The 23,299-nt window shown below is 31.5% G+C and overlaps 1 long non-coding RNA gene across 1 annotated transcript; it reads right to left on the minus strand.

Moving 5' to 3' along the window:
* Nucleotides 1-262: 262 nt before the first annotated feature.
* On the minus strand, nt 263-5,836 carry LOC139522389 (uncharacterized). Its single transcript, XR_011664413.1, has 3 exons — nt 5,138-5,836; nt 4,536-4,724; nt 263-1,906 (listed from the first exon to the last, which is right to left on the minus strand). It is a non-coding gene; the product is annotated as an uncharacterized lncRNA (long non-coding RNA).
* Between the last annotated feature and the right edge of the window lie 17,463 nt (nt 5,837-23,299).

Consider the following 23,299-nt stretch of genomic DNA (forward strand, 5'->3'; position numbering starts at 1 on the left):
GTCCTGGTATTTGATCCGGATTTGGTTCAGTTTCATCGATTTATGACTATTGAACAGATGTATACTACTGTACTATTGCCTTTATTAGTTGTTCAAATATGTGTTTTTGGGGGCCTACTAATAAACTCAATTTTTCATTTGAAAGACATTAACAAACGAAATACAGATATCATATAATGATCAGTATAAATTCTATCATTTCAAAAGAGGTTAATATTTGAGTATAATGTAATCAATCGGAATTAAATTATAAAAGAGGTAATACATCCATTTTCCGATGAGAATATTTAAAAAACTGACAATGTAGTCTTTAAATCTTTATCTTTGTTTGGATATCACGTAGTGCTTTTTTAACCATGTAGGCGGTTTTTTAGCACTTCAGTGCTTCTGATGTTCAGATGATGTTTTTTTCTCTTAGATGTTTCACTTGGATTCAGTTTGTAACCCGGATTTATTTTCTCTTTACCGATTTATGTCTTTTGAATAGCTGTATAATACTGTTGCCTAAAATCGGTGTATAAGACTTATCAATAAATGTAACACTAATACTGTTGATTGAGTCTTAAATGTTGGATGGTGTAAACATCAATTCAATTCTAATTTCAATTAAAAAAAAAATGATTTTTTTTACGTTATTCATGAAAGTTCTGTTATAATGCATTAGTGATGATGCATAAGATCTGCGAATTCCTGTTCCATTGATGATGTGGATGTTGCTGTAAAAATATACACTTGGATATAGCCAGAATAGTAGAATGAACAAATAAACAACAACATTACAGTATAATTTCGTAGTAAAAGATAAAGATCTATGAGCTCGCACAATAAATGTGAGCTTAAATCAATAAAATTATAGTATTAGAATATATCAAGGCACCATCAGCTTACCGCTGTTTAAATGTATTCTTTTAATTTTTTATCTTTCATTTTCGGAAATGATATATATGAAATATCAATGTGTTTTTAATCTTTTTTTATTCCGAGTATCGCTATTAAAGACATATCGTTGAACTCTTACTTTAAAATTATAACAATTGTGGACTGAAATCACGCCTCGTGTTTATATACCTAACCAAAGTTACGAATTTTTGTCAGAGATTGTCTTCAGTCTTAACAAACTATTTTTGTCCAAGGGTTGTGTGTTGGTAATTAGGATTATGTGTAGTTGAAAAAAAAACTGATCATATCTGCCAAATTTATAACAACAAAAAACTTCTTTGGAATTAAGGAGATTTAGGCTTGATATATTGCATAAATCGATCAAAAAGGAAATCATATTGTTGACGTCTAAATGTAGTCTTGCCTTTACCGTACCTGACTATATCTGCACGTTAACATAAACCCCAAATTACGTTCTTTCCATATTCATAATGATATGATTCTGGTATTGAACTGTGTCGCATGTTACAAAAGAGCATATAACAAATATATAATGACACCGGACACTCATAAAAATTAAATTTCGTCGCTGCATTTTGTATATGTATTAAAAATACAGTTCTGAAAATGCATTAAGATATTACACGAAACTAAGATAAATATTGTCTAAAGTTTCCGAAATTAATTTTTTATTAAGTTAATTTAGAAACGTTTCAAAAACATGTAGTTTACGAATCAGTAATTATCGTACGACAAAGACTCTTTTAACAGTTGTATCCATCGAATGACATGACCAAACATTATAATCATACAATTTCACATATAAAAATACATGGAACGTCGGACCGAATGTTGTTCTGATCAGTCCATTTATCATTAGTAAAGATTTGTAAATACCACGACGTTCCTGATCGAGGAAAAAGTGGCATCCAGTTTGTGTATACCAAGGGTGTACCATCGTCATATGTCCAAACACCATTAACATTTGTGCGGCCCTGGATAGCAACCCTTTCTATTGTTCGACCCTCTGAAATATTGAAATTTATCAAATCATGAAATTTGAAAGTATGACAAGCACGAAACAGTGCTGTTTGTACGCACATAAGACTAACCATTAAATTTGATACATAAATTAAACTAGTCCAAACATTAAATTCGAAAAGTATAGGATAATATTGTGCTACAAGAATTCAAACAAAAAGCGAAATTTTATTCTTTGAATAATATATTTTTAAGGATCGAAACGTCATAAATCAAGCCAAGTTCTATTGTATTCCTGTCATCTTTTTAAATTTATAAAGTGATGATAGAGCACACTTTTTTTAAAGCTTACAATTTGTAATCGATTCTGTCTTGGGTGTTTGGGGTGTGGGAAAACCAACTAAAAACGGTTGCACATAATTAAAAGTTAGATAAGAACTAAATGTTTAGGTGGTAAGCATTGAAGTTTATTTGGAATGATGGACCAAACGCAGTTATCAATATACCACACATCATCTGATTATAAAAACAGATTTTCTGTTTTGAATTTTTCTTGGACAAAAAGATTTTGTTATTTTACGTTTTAGTAAAAATTTAAGTGCAATTGTCGTATCAAAGGAGATTAAATTGACGCAGTTAATATATATATATATCCGTTGTAGAGTTGTCACTGGCTCAGACGTACTTATAAATATAATTATTTTCTGTGACTGTATCTTACATTAATTTGTAGGATCCTTTACTATAGATAATTTAGCTGATCTGTAAAAATAACATCTGCATGCCTAATATATCATGTACTGTAGTACGACTCTAGATTAAAACTGACGTGGAAAGGTAACAACCGGCTACCGAAAGCTTCATTTTATGAAGCTCAGGTGGTCGTGTGGTCTAGCGGGACGGCTACAGTGCAGGCGATTCGGTGTCACGATATCTCAGTAGCATGGGTTATAATCCCGGCGAGGATCTAACAGATCTAACATTGTTGGGTTGATGTTTATCAAAAACGATCCTTAAGAATTTGAACATATTCATTCGCATAATGACTTTTTAAATGCCCATTAAATTGTTTAAATGTTTATGTTTAAATGAAGAAAAGACGTAAAAAATCAAATCTTATTAGGTACGAAATCACAATAAGTAGCACGAAATTTATTGCGTTATAATAACATATTTTTTCATGGCTTTATTTTTACAATTGATGAAAATAGTGTACTATTATGTATAATAGACAGTTAAGTAGTTGAAAAACGAAATAATTCTATATTTGTGAGGTATATTGTGCACCTACTTCTTTTGATACTTATTTTCTTTGAATTCGTAGGAACAGGGGAAACACGCACTAAAATGTTCAACGAATTGCAATTTGATGTAAAGGAATGTATGCAGACTTTTACAAAACCACGAACCTAAATATCCACGAATATGCAAGGTTTCCGCAATCCACGAATATTGATATACACGAAAATAAACAAATCCACAGTATATGTTTTAATATTGTATTTATTAAGAAAACGTAATCGTTCAGTGTATGTTTACTTTTTTCTGTTTAAATGTATTTTTGATGGAGTCAATTGGTATATCAATAGTGTGTTTTTTTATGTTTTTTTTCTTTACACTACTGTCGACTGTTTCTGTTTAAACAGTACACAATTTACCGCAGTAAAGTACTATAGAAAATAAGAAAAGGGACTGAAAAGAAATTGAATGACCGTTTGCACAGTCTTTTAATTAGTTATCAAAGGTACCAGGATTATTACTTTTTACGCAAGACGCACGTTTCGTCTACATTAAGACCCACCAGTGACGCTCTGATCAAAATAGTTATAAATAGTTATCAAGCCAAAAAACGTACAAAGTTAAAGAGCATTAAAAACTCAAAATTCCAAAAACCATGTGCCATATGCGGCTAGGGTCATCTTTGCCGAAATTCAAAGTTTTGTAAACAGGAAATTAATAAAAATGACCATATAATTGATATTCATGATTTGTGCTTATCAAAATAACCGTTTCAGTTAAACATTTACTAGTGTAGACGAGTCAAAGAAGTTGGAAAGCTCACGGACAAGCATGTGATCTATGAATCAATAGATGGAAGGAAATGTAGTTCATAGTTGGTTGAATATATGTTGCATGATATTATACACTTGAGGATTTGTTTTTATTTATTTTTGTATCAACGACCTAACAGCTTTAGCAATTTCGAGAGGATAGAATGAAGAGGAGAAATATACTAAAAGGATATCCAAATTCATACATCGAGACAAACTAACAATGCATTGTCAAGACTATATAAAAAACCTAAACAATGTAAACCCAATAAAATGTAAACACAATTGAAGTTCAGTCAATTGTCAGGCATATTACTAGATGATCATTTAATGCATGATCTGTATATTTAAATAGCATAATCGAACAATAGAGTAAACGACAATTTGATAATAAAAAATTATTAAGTCAACAAGTAGTATTGTTTTATGAAATACAGTATGTCCTATTTCCTTTCGTGATTATGAATCGGCATTTGCATGACGATTGTTGTATTTTTAGCAGAATGTGCTATATATCTTAAAATGTGGCCCCGATCCGTTTTGAGTTCAGGAAAATCTCTCAAGCTTTCTCTTGGTTTTAATAATAAAATTGATAAACTGTTTTTTTTCTTATTTCATACTCACCAAGTGCATGAGAAATATATGTTTGTTTCTCTTGAGTGTCTATCTTAACCAATGCACCACCGTAAGACAAACATGTTGGCTCCATAAAACCAGTGTAGTTTATTTTCAATGCTATATTGAAGTTATGACATACATTTAGTTCCCTGTATAACAAGAATCCATTGTTGTTAAAGTGGCATCGACTTCTTGCTGTTAAGTGGAAAAAGGGAACTTTGTACGAAAAAATATATAATCTTTTCACAGATAACTTTGACATTAATTACAGAAATGCAAAGTGTTTTCCTCTACGATTCATATTTATACAGTTTTGTACAGTTTCTTGTCTTTCTAAAAAGAATCGGAACTTACATTTTATTGTTGTAGATTATTTAATAGTCTGTATAGACTCACTGTAAGTTTATGCAATAAAAGTGGCGAGACTCCGAAAAAAAAAGAATTGAAAGTGCATGTAAGAGATCATATGGCTTAGATTTATATTAAATTAAAAGATGTGCTTTATATTATTTTAATTTTTAAGTTTAATATTATTATAAAATATGACATCAACAATGAATTCTTTTTTTTTTTTTTTTTTTTTTTTTTTTAGATATTTGTAATCTTACTGTTTTCAAGTACGTATACAATCCATCCTTGTTCAGTTTGGTCTGGTCCTTCAAAATGGAATGTTTTTGAATGTAAAACACACTTTTGAGATATATCGTTATAGAAAAAAGTTAAGCATTTCAAATTTCTTATGCATCCAATGTAACAGAACAAACGACTTTTTTCTATAGTAATTCCTACTGCTCCTGAATACTGAATTTTTCCTTCGTGGTTTAGTACCTTCAAAGCTTTGAATAAGAATTTCTCACAATAAACAATAGTTGTCAGTAATAAGATAAAACCGCATACATTCGTATAAATCATAATTCAATAATATTTGTGAAAACTATACACGTAATATCAATTTATTTGTTACTTGATTTATTAATTGTATAGTTATCCAAAAAAGCTAATCTTCAAATTCGCATGGTAACAATTTATTGATATGTATAAGTATGTTTATCCAGGTGAAGATTGAACTAAGTTTGTGATATCCGTTCCCTAATATAACGTATAGTTAAAAATATTAAGATCAAGCTTCTTGTATCAATGAACAAAACGAAGAGTTAAAACATGACAGTTCAATCATACTATTTCACAAATTAATGTTTCCGATTTCAAATCACTTCTATAATGCAATTAACCAATATCTTTTCAATCAATATTGGAATCACATTTGCCTGCCCATTTACCTAGGAAAATATACAGAAGTGAGATCCCTGTTTAATTAATCCTTGACAAATGCTTTTTTTTTCAATATTTATACAGATTTGTTATTCTGGCTAAGTTATTTATATGCATAAACATTTATACTTATGCAACAGCCATAGTGTTTTGTGTACAATTTTCTTCAGAGTTAGAATGTCCCTCTGGTATTATTTACCTACTAGTTACAGACGACACTGACATTTGTTGTGATCGTTATGTAATAAATACAGATGACAACGAATGTGTTACAATTGTCGTCTATATAGTCCAGTCCTCTATTAAAGGTATATGATTACATTTTTGAAAAACACTAATCACGAATTAGAATTTACAGGAACACAACGTATGCAACTTGTAGAACAGGATCTTATTTGTCAACGAACATGTTAAAAGAGATAACCCAGTCGGAAAACAGTAAGTTATATTAAGTACGATAACACCGTCCTCAATCCACATGGTGTCACTTGATAAATTGCCATCTACGTTAGGTCGAACACTCAAGACCATACATAATCGCTGAACTTTGGTCGGGAAATCAAAACCTGATGTTATCCATAAGAAGATTGGTTTCAAGTTTTCCGCTTTGGAAACAAAATCATATACATTTAAGCCCCAAATTCCTGTTTAATCTTTACTTAAACATTGAAATAACATATGAGATCTGCTCAGAAAGTATTTTAACAATGAACTAATAAATCTTTATTCACCATTAATCAAAACATCGATGATGTTTAATCAATGTATTATAAATTCAGATACTATATATATATATATGAATAATAACAATTTACATTGTACAGATGTAAAACCAAACCTAATGCAGTAATTTCAATTTTAACAATAAGGGACATCGACAATTTGGAATTTCTTGTTTTATATAAAAAAAATAAACATCTATTGACCACTACAAAATAGTTTAGTCCAAGCAAGAACAACGAATATTGTCTCAGATGAAGTGACCTTTGTAAATGAATTTATACTTTTTAAGGTGGAACACACTGTACCTAATTACGTTCTGGATATATGATTCTAGATATTTGATGCATGCACAATATAAAACAAAGCCAACAGTATATTTATATTCAAGTAATACATCATCTGTCGTATCTTCATTTGTTTGTTTTCGTTAACAATCACCTTTAAAGGCAAAGTTTAATGAATCATACGCATGTAAAAGTGTTTTTATCAAAACGACTTGAGCAAGAACATCTATGCAGAATTGTGGACGGTATTAGGAAACCATTTTATGCAATTTAAAATATATAAAATACTCAAAATATCGTTATTGATAATAGACTGACAAATGGAATAGTTCATCTTACATTGATTATCCAAACTGAGTCCAATATATATGTTCCAGGCCATATGAGTATGTGGACCATACGCGTATGGTCATGATCATATGGGTATATACTCGTATGGTCCGACCGTACGCGTATGGTCGGAGTTATTGTCACTCTGTAACAGTTTACCTTTAATACTTCTAAACTCTCCATATGGTATGACCGTTCATTAAAAAGACACTATCATATAGGTAATTTTATTATTATATTATAATGAAAAGATTAGCTGAATAAAAATTAGTTTCACATATTTAATTTTACTTACTTGTCAAAACTATAATAAACACAGTTTATACCGATGGTCATTACCGATTTGTTATTACGAGTGAATGGCAATATGTCGACTTAAAAAAATAAATTCCAAAAATTTCGTAATGAACTGTTACACAACAAGTCACTGGAAAGTAAAAATAATGCATAGTCATGTAACCATCATTGTTTTTTATATAAAGTTTTTTTTAATGAAACTTATATAATGTAATTAAAAAAAATACCTATATGGTCCAAATACGCGTATGGTCCGGCCCGTTAATAAACCAAACGAGTATTATACTCATATGGTCCGACCATACGCGTACGGTCGGACCATACGCGTACGGTCGGACTATATGAGTATACGCATATGGTCATGACCATACGCGTATGGTCCAAATACTCATATGGTCCGGAACATATACAATGTATTATTATAGAAGATCATTTTGGGGTCAGCAGAAAAATACAGCAATTTTTACCTCATGAATAGAATACCGTACCTGTATTTGGCAAAACCTTTAGGAATTTTGGTCCTCAATGCTCTTCAACTTCCTACTTTATTTGGCCTTTAAAATTTTGATTCGAGCATCACTGATGAGTCTTTTGTAGACAAAACGTGCGTCCGGCGTAAATATAAAAATTCAACTCTAGTATCTATGATGAGTTTATTCATTCAAAAGTCATGTAATTATAAATAATTTAAGGGTTAGAACTAGGTTATAGAAGACATCTCTGACAAAGGTTTAGGGAGTCATATTTGTGTTTAACCTTACTATAATTCAAACAGTGATCAAGCATTTATGTTGTTTACATTTGGTGATGAGATGATGCGGCAGCATCTACTTCAATAGAACAAGTTTGAATCAACAAAGCAAGGAATTCAAATGTTTGACGGATTTCAAAAACATTAAGCTGATAGATAAGAAAATAAACATTCATATATGAAATGCGTTTACAAAAAGTACTAAGGAGATATACTGATTCACTGTAGATCTCATTATTGAAGTCATAATATAATACCACAATTTGATATTAATTAGTATTGTAATTTTCATTGTTATTAATAAAAGTTATATCAGTATTACAAATCTAATCTTGAATTTTTTCCTAATTCTATCTTATTTTTTGATATTTTTTTTTAGACATTTAAATGTGACGTCACTTTGTGCGTTGATGGCTTTGGCTAACTCGGCTGTGAATTTTTATGTGCTGGTTTGGGTTGTTTTTTGTAATATATCAGTTTTTATTTTCTGTAGTTAGTCACCACCTCGGTTTTATCATATATATCTATTATGTAGTCATTTTATAAAATTGTACTCTTTACAAAACTATGAATTATTCTAAATAATAAGGATGTTCTTATCCCAAGCAGGAAACTCTAGCCGTATTAGGGACAACTTTTTGTCCTCAGTGCTCTTCAACTTTGTACTTGTTTTGGCTTTTGAACTGTTTTCATCTGAGCGTCACTGGATAGTCTTGTGTGGACGAAACGCGTCTCTGGCATATTAATTTTAAACCTGATACCTTTTGTTAGCCATTTTTCGTGTGTTTCTCGGTCCTATATGTTCTCCCATTTATATGTTTTGTTGTCCTATCATGTAATGTAGTCATTTTAATGTTATATTTAACATCGCCATAAAAGCGGGAGATTTGGCATGCCACAAACCAGGATCAACCAACCATTTTTCTTAAAATGTCCGGTGAAAAGTCAGGAAATGGCCGTTGTTATATTATAGTTCTTTTCTGTGTGTGTTACGTTTTAATGTTGTGTTTCTGTTGTGTCGTAGTTCTCCTCTTATATTTAATGCGTTTCCCTCAGTTTTAGATTGTTACTAAGATTTTTTTTTTTTTCTCAATCGATTTATGCATTTCGAACAGCGGTATACTACTGTTGCGTTTATTTTAGAAGATTTACTTGTTCATCAATCCGAGTACAATCTAATGTTTGCTATCAGATCAAATATATTAGTACAAACATAGTACATAGATAGTGACAGACTGTCAAAACATTCAACTTAGCGTCAGCTCGTCAAATGACAGGGATGTTTTATAGTCTTGGAAAGTTCAATCAACGTTGAATATTTAGATGTAGACACGCCAATCAATTCCAAGGGTCATCGTTCCATTCTAAACACACTGACTGTCCTTGTAAACTTGACTACAGTTTCATTTGGGACCATAAAACTTTCACTTAAACACAGGGAAACACTTCAAAAAGAGACTTCAGAATATATTGTAGAAACGAATTTAGTCTAAAACATCTTCTTTTTATTCTGTAAGGCAAATTGATTGATTCATATCTTTGTAAACTTAACTATATCCTAGCCTCGTAAACAGTTATTTGTTTCGGATATATTCTATGTGGCAAATATTAAAAAACAATTATTTTACCTGAACTGTCCAGACAAATTTTTTAATAGTTTTTAACAATTTATTAACATATTAACAAATATTAACGCTACATTTAAAAATTATTCAAGATATGTGTCTTTTCTCCATATTCTAACATCCATGTGTTTTACAAATGAGAACACCTTCAAAAACACACAATAACACACCCCTTCTATTAAATATGACCTCTGTTAAGGGTGCTACACAATGTTTCCTATTAAATATACTATAAACATAGAATTCAACGGTGAATTTCAACAAGACTTTGGCGGATAATACATGGACTCCTACCCTTTACATGGTCCATAATTTTTTAATCTTCACCAACTATTTAATACATTATATTTCAAGTTCTATACCATATAACGATTGTCTTTTCTTAAAAATATTATTATAATTGTTGATTTGCATATAAGGAGGCCTATTGATTTTTTGATTTTGTGATAGCAATGTTTTCATTGTGCCTTCCAAATCAAGTTTGAGTAGACTGAGATCATCCATTGTATTACAGTAGCGTTATTTTCCCTCAGTTTTAAGTTTTCAATGCTGTGTTTTGTAGATTTGGGTTTGGTTTTTTTTACTCTGTTTCGTTATCATGTCGTTGTCAGTTTTCAATTGTATTATGACTTAAGCTATCCCTGCTGTATCATCCGTCTCTCTTCTCCTCAGTTATAGAGAAATGTGTCTCATACCTGTCAACAGTGGTCATACCAGTACAATACTCTATGTCAAACGAGACATTTCCAATTTAAAATTATAAAACAAATCCTCACCTTAGCAGCAATACTTTACCTGTGTATGGATCGGAATTTCTCATTACATACGATATTCAATAGCTTGCATCTGCTACTGAGACTTTGAATAAATTAATTGTTGTCCTATTAAAAGATTAACGAACCTGCAGGGTTTTAACAAATAGCGTTTTGACCTTTTTCTCTAAAATGTTCATCGAAAGTATTACATATGAACATTCAGTGTCTACGACACGGTTATTAAAAGATAATCTAGAGTTAAAGACTATATGTTTTAAAGTTGTAAATCTTTGTACATTCTTCACAGTTTAACCTTTATTGTCCGTGAGTTAATATGTTTCTTTTAATATGTCTCTTAGTGTGACTCGGTAAATATGCATCTACCTATCGTGATTTTTGTTTGACCTTACTTAAAGCAAGTGGGTCTATATATGTGATTTAAATCAAGTGTAAATTAAACGGATTTATCATTCACAAATTCGCTCAGTCAAAGATTAATATTTTTTGTATCATTATGAGGTTTGTTATCATACAGGTGTACATGTTTTACCTGTTTCGGTTATTCTATCATGGTTATATTTTAGCTTTTAAGTATTAGGTTTCCAGCGCTCCTAATAAAGGAACATAAAAATGCTAAAAGCGCTCTATTGTTTTCACCTTTTAAAGCAATGATTCGATCTTGCAGTACTGGCACCGATGTGAATAATGATTGTTTTTGTTCTTTAATCGTCTGTTTATAGACTCATAAGTCACGAAAAATGTAAAGTTTTCCCTCCATCTGGCAATTGTCATGATTTGACTATCATTTAAGGTCTTTTTTATACATCATATAGCTTTTCAACAGTTAATGTTCGAATACATCCTTGGCTTCCAAATATTCGACTTTGAGCGTTCTAAATGTAGGTAACAAAAGAAAGGCGACTCAGACACACGATATGTATGAAGAATTATGTTGATATTTTACAATACGGGTAATCAACATAACTTTATCATTGTGAAATCGATTCAGACGCACGAAATTAATCTTTTTTTTTAATTAATTACACTGGGTCGATACCATTACTTGTGGATCTTAAGAAGCGACAAGTGTCCAAACTAAATTTGCTATCTAAAATTTAATTAATTAAGTCAATAATAGGAAGAGGCAGCTAAAATAATTCATAAAATATCTTACATAAAATGAATACTAATTAACTTATTGTTTAGGATGATACTTTAATCTTAAATATGTTGTTATTTATATTCATTTTATTCATCAATTCATATGATATCCAAGTTTACAATTAATTTTTATTTTTAACTTGAAAAGATTTTTGCAGAAATTTATAACATTATATGATCTTACTATGTTTAAAAAAATAACCTTTAGGTCTTTGAACTCAACCTTTACCGACCAAGGACAGTTGAACGGAGTTCATACGGAGACTGTGTATCATCTGTACCTGTTTTCATGTTTTGAGTAGAATCATGTTGAGAGAAAACTAGTTAGAGTAATTTGTCATCAGTCAATTCACTGGAAATCAATCAGTTTCTATTGAGATACATTTAACTATAAAGAAGTCTCGATTATATAACAACGATTATAAGAATATCTTGTCCATGTCCCATAGATGTCAAAGATTTACAACGCTTACATCATGCAATTGTTTTGTTCAATACATAATCTGGTTTGACATTTATAGATGACAATGTTCAGTTCACAAGCTATTCCGTTGTTGGTTAAATCTAAACAATGTTAGTCATTTCAAACAAAGGAACACTGTAGAAAACTAAAAAAAGATTTCAGTACATTTTTTTCAATGGTATGTACTTTGTGAGACGAATGTTGTGTAATCTGTGTAAATGTTTCTGTTCATCACAGAGATTGGGACTCGGAGCTACTTTGAAATTTTCTATTTCTTAGTGACAGTTTTTGTGGATATCAATATATTAAAAGTGCAATACAGTAAATGCACTATAGAAAACATATATGAAATTTATATATAAAGAAATAAAACATGGACGTCTAAGATTTTTGGAAATTGTCCATGTCAAAATTTACATCAGATCATTTGCTTCCATTATTTATCATTATATGTATATGTATACGAACACGAACCCCACCAGCATTCGATGAGTATATTAATTACGGTGCGTGCAACAGATCCAATCAGCAACTGAATAACTTTTAATGTTTACCAAATGTGACCTTTGATTTTTTTTTTAACAGATAACAGATCCGATAACAGATATGAATAACAGATCCAATCAGCAACTGAACAACTTTTAATTTTTACCAAATGTGACCTTTGATTTTTTTTTTTTATATAATTCCACCTCAACTTCCACTTGATATGATCTGATATGGTAGTCTTTGTAAACTTCATTAAATCAATATGTCAAAAGTTGACATAAACATATAATAGCTACATATTTTGTGGCACTAGTGGTATGATACAGCTGCTAATATGGTCAGTGCTTTGTATTATTTTAATTTTAGTTTCTTGTGTACAATTTGGAATTCAATATGGCGTTCCTTATCACTGAACTAGTATATATTTGTTTAGGGGGCAGCTGAAGGACGGCTCCGGGTACGGGAATTTCTCGCTACATTGCAGACCTGTTGGTGACCTTCTGCTGTTGTTTTTTCTATGGTCGGGTGGTTGTCTCTTTGACACATTTCCCATTTCCATTCTCAATTTTATTTCGATTTTTGCAATAACATGATTTTTTTAAAAATAAGATAAACTGTTGATTAAATTTGAAGGGATGTATTTAAAAAACAATGTTCCAATTCCCCCCAGGCCAAGCTGACCCCAAATAAAGTTAAAAACAAAAAGAAATTTTGCTCTTCAAATGTTTAAGTAGTTATACATATTTAATGTTTTTACTTATGTGCGTTCCTAGTAAAGGAATATCCAATAATCAAAAATCATCGGATTGAACAAAATTGTACTGTTTTATCTTAGCTTTTTCCCCTCAATTTTACAAGCGTTTTTCATTTGAAGCAAATATATCATCTCGAAATAATTCTATATTAACTAGAAACCAAAATAAACAGAAGAAGTAGTTAAACGAAATTCATAGAAGGATACCAGAGGGACGGTCAAACTCATAAATCGAAAATAAACTGACAACGCCATGGCTAAACATAAAAAAGACAAACAGACACACAATAGTACACACGACACAACATATAAAACTAAAGAATGATCAACACGAACCCCACCGAAAAACTGGGGGTGATCTCAGGTGCCACAGAAGGGTAAGCAGATCCTTTACCTCATGTGGAACCTGTCGTGTTGCTCATGTTAAAACAAATCCGGTAAATGGTCTTATTTGGTAGGTCATATTCATGAAAGGGAAGGAGATTGTAGTTACGACGTAAGGAACGTATCCTATATCATCTGTGAAACGGTTATTCCAAAACGGTCAACCAACTCGTGATGGCGTCCATAAAATTGACGAAGGGATGATTTCAACTTCGCCATTTGGAATTCTTGGTTTAATAGCTTCCTTGTTAGCAGCAACGGCTTATCATAGAATAGATAGCATGTTTTTTGTTAAATGCATAAATCTATATATAATATAAATGTTATATACATTATTGCACGCCTTCTTTTAAACCTTGCATTGTTTTCGAAAAAACAAAGGAGTAAAATACTTATTACGGAAATCCAATTCTGAAGTTGTACTGTTAAACCATTGTCCCGGGTTATTTAGGTGAATGATTGACATTTCACTACCACTTTCTACTCGATCTGTTCGTAATGTAATATGTATTGAGCCTGTAGTTCAGTGGCTGTCCTTGTTCATTTCTGTTATCGGATAGTTCTCTATTCGCTACTCTGTTTCAGAGAAACAAGCTTTTTAAAATACTGTTATAAATTGGAAGTATATAAATAATGGAACTAAAAAAGTAGAAAAATATAATGGGTTTGTGTGCTTGGTTTTTTTTTTTTAGATATAAAGCCATTGAATATTTTGCAGGAACTGATTCTCTCTAATTTTTTCATACAATTTACATTGCCAGCATGTTTCATTCACATTTTTATGAAAAAAATACTATTTCATAGTAAAATTCATTCAGCCGCACGTAATCTTATGAAGTTATTTTCTTATTTACTAGTTTGGGTTGATACCATTACTTGTGAATCGTAATTTGCATCAAGTGTCCAAAAAGATTGTTCTTCAGCATTTTAATAATTAATGTCAATGAAAGGAAGAGCTAGTAAATAAATTTATATCATATCTTATATCCTATATGATATGAATATATATAAACATAGTTATTGTTAATAGTTATCAAAGGTACCAGAATTATAATTTAGTACGCCAGACGCGCGTTTCGTCTACATAAAACTCATCAGTGACAATTTACTGCTAAGCAAGTTTAATCTAAATTATGTTGTTATCTGTTTTCATCAATTTGAATGATATCCAAATTTACAATTAATTATCATTTTTAATCCGAAAAGATATAGCAGAAGTAAATAAGATCAAATGATTTTACTGTGTTAAAAATATAACCTTAAAATCTGCGAACTCAATCATTACCGATCAGGGACAGTTGTTTGTTAATTGGACGGAGTCCGTGTATTATCTGTATGAAGAGAAACATGTTTTTCATTTTATGAATAGAATCATGCTATGAGAAATCTAGTTAGAGTAACTTTTCATCCATCAATTCACTGGAAATTGATTAGTTTCTGTTGAAATACATTTAACTATAAATAAGTCCGAATTATATAACAACGGTAATAAGAATATCTTGTCCATGTCGATGTATGATGCCAAAGATTTACACCACTAACATGATGTTCAATACATAATCCAGTTTGACATTTATAAATAACAATGTCAGTTCACAAGATATTCCGTTGTTGTTGAAATATAAAAACTGTAAATCTTTTCAAACAAATGAACAGTGTAGAAAAGACAAACAACTTTCAGTACAATGTTTTGAATGGTATGTACTATCAAACATGAATATTGTATTATCTATGTACTTGATTGTATAAATCACAGTGTACAACTTAAGTGTAAGGTGCCTATTTGTCTGTCAACAACAGCTAGAGTTTCCGCAGATACATGTCAAAGACATAATATGTAGCATCATTGTAATTGACCAATTAACCTTAAATATACTAGTTTCTCTTTCGATATCAAAAGTTCTATTTTTCCTTCAAGCAAACATTGGGACTCGGAGTGACTTTGAATTTTGAACATAGCAAGTAGCAAAACAAACTTTTTAGAATATACAGCATGTGTTTTCTAAATTAAAAATTCATCTATATAAATGTTTTATGTTTTACATTAATGTATGAATTCACTTGAACCTTGCATTGTTTCTAAAAAACCAAAGGACTTAAGAACGTATTACGGCAATCAAATTTAAACTTATATACGGTTTTTTTCTAAAGTTATACTGTTAAATCATTGTCTCAAATAATGAAGGGTTGAGATTTCACCAACATGTTTTACTCCACCTTTTCGTTATGTGATATGTATGGAGCCTGTAGTTCATTAGACGATGTGGTCCTTGTTCGTTTCTGTGTATTTTATGGTGTTTAAGCATACATCGGCCACATAGGCGCATGTTATTCAGTAGTTGTTGTTTGTTGCTGTTAAACATTCTTTTTTTCATTTTTATCACCACTGAGTCGATCCCACTGCTGGTGGACGTGTCGTCCCCGAGAGTATCACCAGCCCAGTAGTCTGCACTTCGGTGTTGACATGAATATTAAGTATTAACTACATACTCGTGCCAAATATAAAATAAAGCAAACATAATCTTAGTTTGCCGACAGCCCGTCATGCTCGATGTACGCCAGATTGTATTAAAAATATTCACAAATATAATTAACATCATATTACAATGCATATAAAATTCAACATCTTTCAATTCCTATGTATACATTATTTTAAATACACCAAAACCAACTTCAAATAAATTCCACTTTCATAGACGGTCAAGGCCGGCCAGGAACAACTACAGATAAAAAGAAACCCGATGTAATCGATCAAAAAGCTTAAGAAACCTGTGTCAGTGATGCCAAGTGCGCAATCCCTTCTCTAGGGTTAGGTGCTCTGACCTACACCTTAACATGTGTGTATTGAAAATCAAAATGCAATAAAAATATCAACGTATATACATCAGAAATGTAAGTTGAGTGTTCACACATTGCACGACAGCTAGAAAGTAACTCTAGGCTTTATTACCAGAATATTCACATTTTTGTCACTATGCATGACCGTATTATATATTCATACGACCCGTACCCGTCAATACAATATAATCCCTCTATACACGAAACGCGGGAAAATACAAGTATTAACTATATACTCACGCCAAATATAAAACAACGCAAACATAATCTTAGTTTGCCAACAGCCTGTCAACATTTTATTTCCTTGCCTACACTGGTCAGTCTTGCTTTGTTTTGATATGAAAATAGAAAATCATCTTTAACTTTAACATCCTTTAAAGTAAAGAGATCAATTCGTCATATCTTAGAAACCCTGCGAACCCTTATAAAGTCATAGTCCAATCCCTTACAATCAACAAGTATTCTGAATCTGAATATTTTTCACAAAGTTGTATCAACATATCAGTAGTAACCCGGTTCCTTTTTAGTAATAGTTTTGAAAGAAGTACGTTTTGCAGTTTCCTGTTTGGATAAACAAATTAGTTTTCTGTAGGATCAGTCAAACCATTGATATCGTGTGCCCATTTAGTCCCGTACTAAGCATTATCAATTGGGTGAAGAGTCGAACCTTGATCAAGCAAATGATTAAAATAAAGTGCAATATGATTAGGTTGAGCTGGCAAAGCAGCAAAACCTAGCTCAGTTATATACTGTTCTCAACGCCTGAATGCGTAAAAATAAGATTTTGTAGTATTGTCACTGCTGCTTCCTAGCACTAGCAATAACCTGCACATCTTAGGATAAAGCTGATAGGACTGTCTGTTGTAACTCCACTCTCAAAAACAGCTGCCTCTACATACTCATTAATCTTTAAAATTAGACTATTGTAAATATAAAATAACAAAATCAAAAATTTGTTTTCAAAGGAACAAGTTTAATTTTCATTTAATGGTTAAACGAATAAACCATTTTGACCTCTTCCTTTCTTGATGAAGTTATATCTAGGTAAATATTTGTAATCGACTACAAAATTTTTAATTTTGCTTCGTGTGTTAACATACACCAGTACGGTGATGATCTCCACTCCGGCACAACTTGTCAAGTTCTGTTTAAGGCATCTATGACTGATTAACCTTTGCAGTAAAACTTAGAATTAAACATTTTGCTTTTTGTGTTGTTATCGCATACAAAACGGCCAGATGTGAAAATACCCCATAAATCATTTAAATATTCAAAAACCAATGATTGAATACCCCAGTCATCACAATCTGACTGTCTACTTAACTTATCAGTATTAGCTTTAGTATTCAATTCTCTGGGAATCATGCCACATGCAATGTCAATTGAAATTGAATATTTATTACATGTATCGTGTTCAGACATAGCTTTTCCTGTAAATAGTTTTCCTACTTAAAGGATAATTGATATATTTTTATTATCTGTGTGTATTTTAACTAGTCCCCCCCTGTATCCTACTGACAGAGTTCTTTAAAACCCAAGTCTTCCGCTTCTAACTCTCTCCAAGTTGAACTCTGTTTCGTTTCAGTAACTGACCAACTACCAAACATATTTGGATCATTTGATTCATCTGTCGAATCAAAAGTCAAATGACCACCATAGTCTACATCCGAGGCATCACAAAACATTTCAACATTTCAAATGTAACGTCTGTCAACTGACTCAGTTCAGAACCTTTATCATTGAGCTTGTCTATATTTTTAACCAAATTTCAAACTCGGCAATATTCAATACCACCAAAGAATTCCAACTGGCTTTTGCTAAAACACAATCGTAAGAAAATCGAGTTCTCAAACGAACTTCATCTCCAATTCCTGCTTGTGCAGAAATAACTTGACCTACTATAAAAGCTGAAAAACGAACATTCACCAAAACATTCATATTACATCCTATCTGCAAAAACAACCTGCTTAAGCAGGCCTTCAATTTTACAACTCTTTTTTCACTTAATTTCATTAGACCAATCAAATTCAAATTCAAATTCAAATTCAAATCAAAACCAAGCCATGTAAATTTTTGTGCCGGTTCCAAAATACATTTGTCGTGTGCAGTAACAAAACCAAAACTTTTAAGATTCGACTAGAACTTTTTACTTGCTTTCCAACACTCAAAATAGGTTTTACCCCTACCTAGATCATTTTCTAGATACATTACTATTTTAAAACCGTCGTTATCCAATACTTTACAAGTTCTCTCATGACTTTGGAAAAATGTATCCACTTGTTAACAAAACAAAAGGTAATTCATTAAAAAGGTAGTACTTATTTTCCCACTTTTAAAAAACCTAAATATGTTCTATCTGAAAAATAAATTTTCATATGATGATAGGCACCCTTCAAATCATAAGAAAAACAGAAAACACCCTTGTTAAAGATTTTTCGAGCTGTGCTAGCATCTTCATATTCATAACGAAATTTTCAAAAATGCGGATTAATGTGTCTTGCACCAAGAACTAATCGAATTTTTTTTTTTTTTTTTTTTTTTGGTTTCCTGCCACTGTTTAACAAAATGTGGAATATAATAAACCTCGCTTAATCATTTTTTTTCTGTAATAGCTTGTTTATCTGGTATTATTACATCTAAAATATATTCATTTGCGCCTATTGATATAAAAAAGAAGATGTGGTATGATTGCCAATGAGACAACTGTCCACAAGAGACAAAAATTACACAGATATTAACAACTTTAGGTCACCACATGGCCTTCAACAATGAGCAAAGCCCATACCGCATCGTCAGCTATAGAAGGCCCTAAAATGACAATTTAGAACAGTTCAAACGAGAAAACTAACGGCCTTATTTATGTAATGATACCCATTTTGTAATTTGAGTTCTCAATCTACCTGCCGGCGATGTAATGTTGACATTTGAGATGTCAATTTCATTGTTTCGGTTGTTCATTTCATAACAAAGGGGTTGTCTCAAGACATTTTTGTTGTTTGTATATCTACTATAAATTTCATAAATATCAAACAGAAAAACAGTACTTATCTTATCACTTTGTGGACTCCCTCTGTCCTATGGCCATTCTCCAGTGACCCGTCTTGTTGCAGTTAAAACATTTTCCTGGTCAGTCGATATGGGTTGCTCTTGTGGGAATAGTGTACGCAGCCGGTGAACAAGAAGCTGGTTTCCTTTTTAAATGTTCTTTCTTTATTTTTGGCTCCAATCTAATTCGGGCCTTTACATTATCTTCTCGTCCTCTGAGTTTTCAGCTAGCGGATTAGCGGTATATTTTGCTATAACTCTCCAACCTGCTTCTGATGCGTCAGCTAGTTTTATCAATTTCTGTCTGTCTCTAATAAAACTCATACCTTCTGGGCCGAGTCGATATTATCCTTTGTGAGATGTTCCTGATTCAGTTCACTGTTAGCTTCGTGAACTTCACCAAAACTTTACTATTATGTTTGTGTTGTTCCTCGTTCCACCTTTTCTTGAACTTATAATTATCGGACAACGTCTCGTCTAACTTTGCCATTTGGGATTCCGCTGAAGCCTTTTGAGTAGACTGGAAGTTCTTATTGAAACATCCAAAGCGGTTATCTAGAAGGGTGGTCATAAGACAAGACAAGACAAGACAAGTTTATTAATACACTCAGGCACATTGTGTGCAACAAGAGCAACAAAATGTAGTATACAATACATTCTATTCAATATTGTTGTCTGGGAGTTCTGAAATGCAGATTGAACTTCATTTTGAATTTCAGATCGTATTTCGGCGTCCATCTTAAGTGCGTTCACTAGTTGCACGAGAGCTAGAAAGTGACCCTATCCTTTATAACCATAAAATACACCTATTGGTCACTATGCGTGACCGTATTATAAATTCATATGACCCGAACCCGTCAATACAATATTTTCCCTCTATACTTAAACGAAACTCGGGAAAATACCATTATATGGTAATTTTCATACATTTTCTGTTTAAAAAACTATCAATTTTAGATTACCTTAGCCGTATTTGTCACAATTCTTTTTGGAATTTTGGGTCCTCAATGCACTTGATCTTTGTACTAGTTTGGTTTTTAAACTATTTTGATCTGATCGTCACGGTTGAGTCTTATGTAGAGGAAACGCGCGTCTGGTGTATTGAATATTAATCCTGGTACCTTTGATAACTATTGAATTGTTTTACATTTTCGATTCCAGGGCCTTTTCATAGCTGACTATGCTGCATGGGGTTTGCTCATTGTTGAATGTTGCACGGTGACACATAGCAACACATTTCTGTGTTAATGGTCCCTTGAATAGAGTTTTCTCATTGGCAATCGTATCACACCTTCTATTTTATATAGTTTTTCATCAATTTGTAATACTTTAATGTTAACATAACAGTATGTGTTTTGCAACTTTTTTGAAAGCCGTACAGTTCATATAGGTGTTTACATCTTCATCATTTTGTCCCATTTGGAGAATTTGTTTTCTGAAGTTATTACGTTAATCAATGTGTCTCGGGTAAAGTGAAGGGTTGAAATTTCGTCATCATATTTTACTCCACCTTTCGCAATATATGTCTGGAGCCTGTACAGTTGTAGTTCAGTGCCTGTCAGTAGCCGATGTTGTCCTTGTGTGCTTCAGTTTTTTGTGTTTTAATCGTACCTCGGCTATAAAGGAGCCTGTAATTCATTGGTTTTCTTTCGTTGCTATGTTACATAATTGTTTTTCCATCATACTTTTTTAAATAATGAAACATACGATAATCATTATAAATTTAAATGCTCTGAAAAATTGTTGCTTGAGACAAAATGGCTGTCCAAATAAGTGTATCAAGCTTACATTTTTAAGTTACTTTAATTCAGTTATAGTTTTGTATTTTATTATCAACACATCCAAAGAGGGTTAACTCAATTGTGGTCACTGGTTTTCACAAATGAGAAGACAGTTCTCACTTGGTGAAGATTGTCATTTAAAATACGTAATTTTTTTTATCATTAGCATGAAATAAACCATGGGGAGTGCAAACATATACAGGTGGCAATGATTTTTATTAAGGTTAGGTGTCAGAATGTTTTAGGCTGCAAAGTGGATAAAAGCTTCAAATAACGAGCACCAATTTTATTTATCTGTCCCATTATTTACACCGACAGCCTAAGTAAATGATCTACAGTGTTAATTAATGTAACAGAAATTCTTTTCCTGTCTTTCAAATTTTTTTTATGAACTTTATTTATCTTAGTTAAACAATTTGCAAAAAAGTGTGTGAATAACAGATAAAAGAAATCAAAATAACCACAACTTTTTTTCTGTAAAGTTAAATGAGACAATTTTCATAATCTTTGGAGACTGATTGAAATGAATTGTATTACTGTATTCTGTTTGTTGAGACAGTTTTTAATTTATGTAGCACGATGTTAAAGCATAGAATCAAATACTATTTAAACAATATTTTGGATTTCAATCTGTGAGTATTCAAACAACTGATTATTTTTATTTTAAGGTAGTTCAGGGGTATAGAAAAAAAATGACAGAATTTTCTTATACTTTGTGAAATTTAACTTTGAAGTATTGTAAATGAAAAAATGCAAAAAAAATTGGGGGTCACCGGCCATCTAAGAGATATTTTGACCTCTGAAAATGAGTGCAAATAGGTTATATAGAAATTTAGGGCAAATGGACAAATAATTCTTTGATTGAATTTTCAAAGCCAAACAAATGACAGAAGTTGCTCATTCTTTCATACTGTAAAGTTTGATGTCTCTATTTTATAAAATTGAAATAAAATTTTGGGGTCACCGGCTATCCAAGCGATTTTTTGACCTCTGAAAATGAGTGCAAATAGGCTAAATATAGGGAAAACAGACATAGAATCTCTTTGATTGAATTTTCAGAGCAAAATAAATGACAGAAGTTGCTCATTATTTCATACTGTAAAGCTTAATGTCTCTATTTTATAAAATTGAAATAAAATTTGGGGGTCACCGGCCATCCAAGAGATTTTTTGACCTCTGAAAATGAGTGCAAATAGGCTAAATATAGGAAAAAACAGACATAAAATCTCTTTGATTGAATTTTCAGAGCAAAATAAATGACAGAAGTTGCTCATTATTTCATACTGTAAAGCTTAATGTCTCTATTTTATAAAATTGAAATAAAATTTGGGGGTCACCGGCCATCCAAGAGATTTTTTAACCTCTGAAAATTAGTGCAAATAGGCTAAATATAGGGAAAACAGACATAAAATCTCTTTGATTGAATTTTCAGAGCAAAATAAATGATTGCGGGGGCATCATCTGTGTCCCTTTGGACACATTCCCCATTTATTTTTTTAGAAGTTACTATTAATTAATATTAATTTTAACCATGACTGTATGACATTTTATATTTTAATATTTTATGATGGATTTAAATGAGTAGTAATTGTTGCATTAGAAATTTGAATTGAGATCATTGATGGAATAGGGGAAAGGGGGAGGTAAAAAAAAAATTTTTTTTGGGGGGGTCAATTTTTCTTATTTCATTTTTCAGAAATTAAATCTAAATTTTTTCAAATATTTTTTTTTTGAGAGGATTAATATTCAACAGCCAAAGTGAATTGCTCAATTTTAAGCCAAAAAAATATTTTAAGTTCATTAGACCACATTCATTCT

Source organism: Mytilus edulis, chromosome 5 (genome assembly GCF_963676685.1).
Source record: "Mytilus edulis chromosome 5, xbMytEdul2.2, whole genome shotgun sequence".
Lineage (NCBI taxonomy): Eukaryota > Metazoa > Mollusca > Bivalvia > Mytilida > Mytilidae > Mytilus > Mytilus edulis.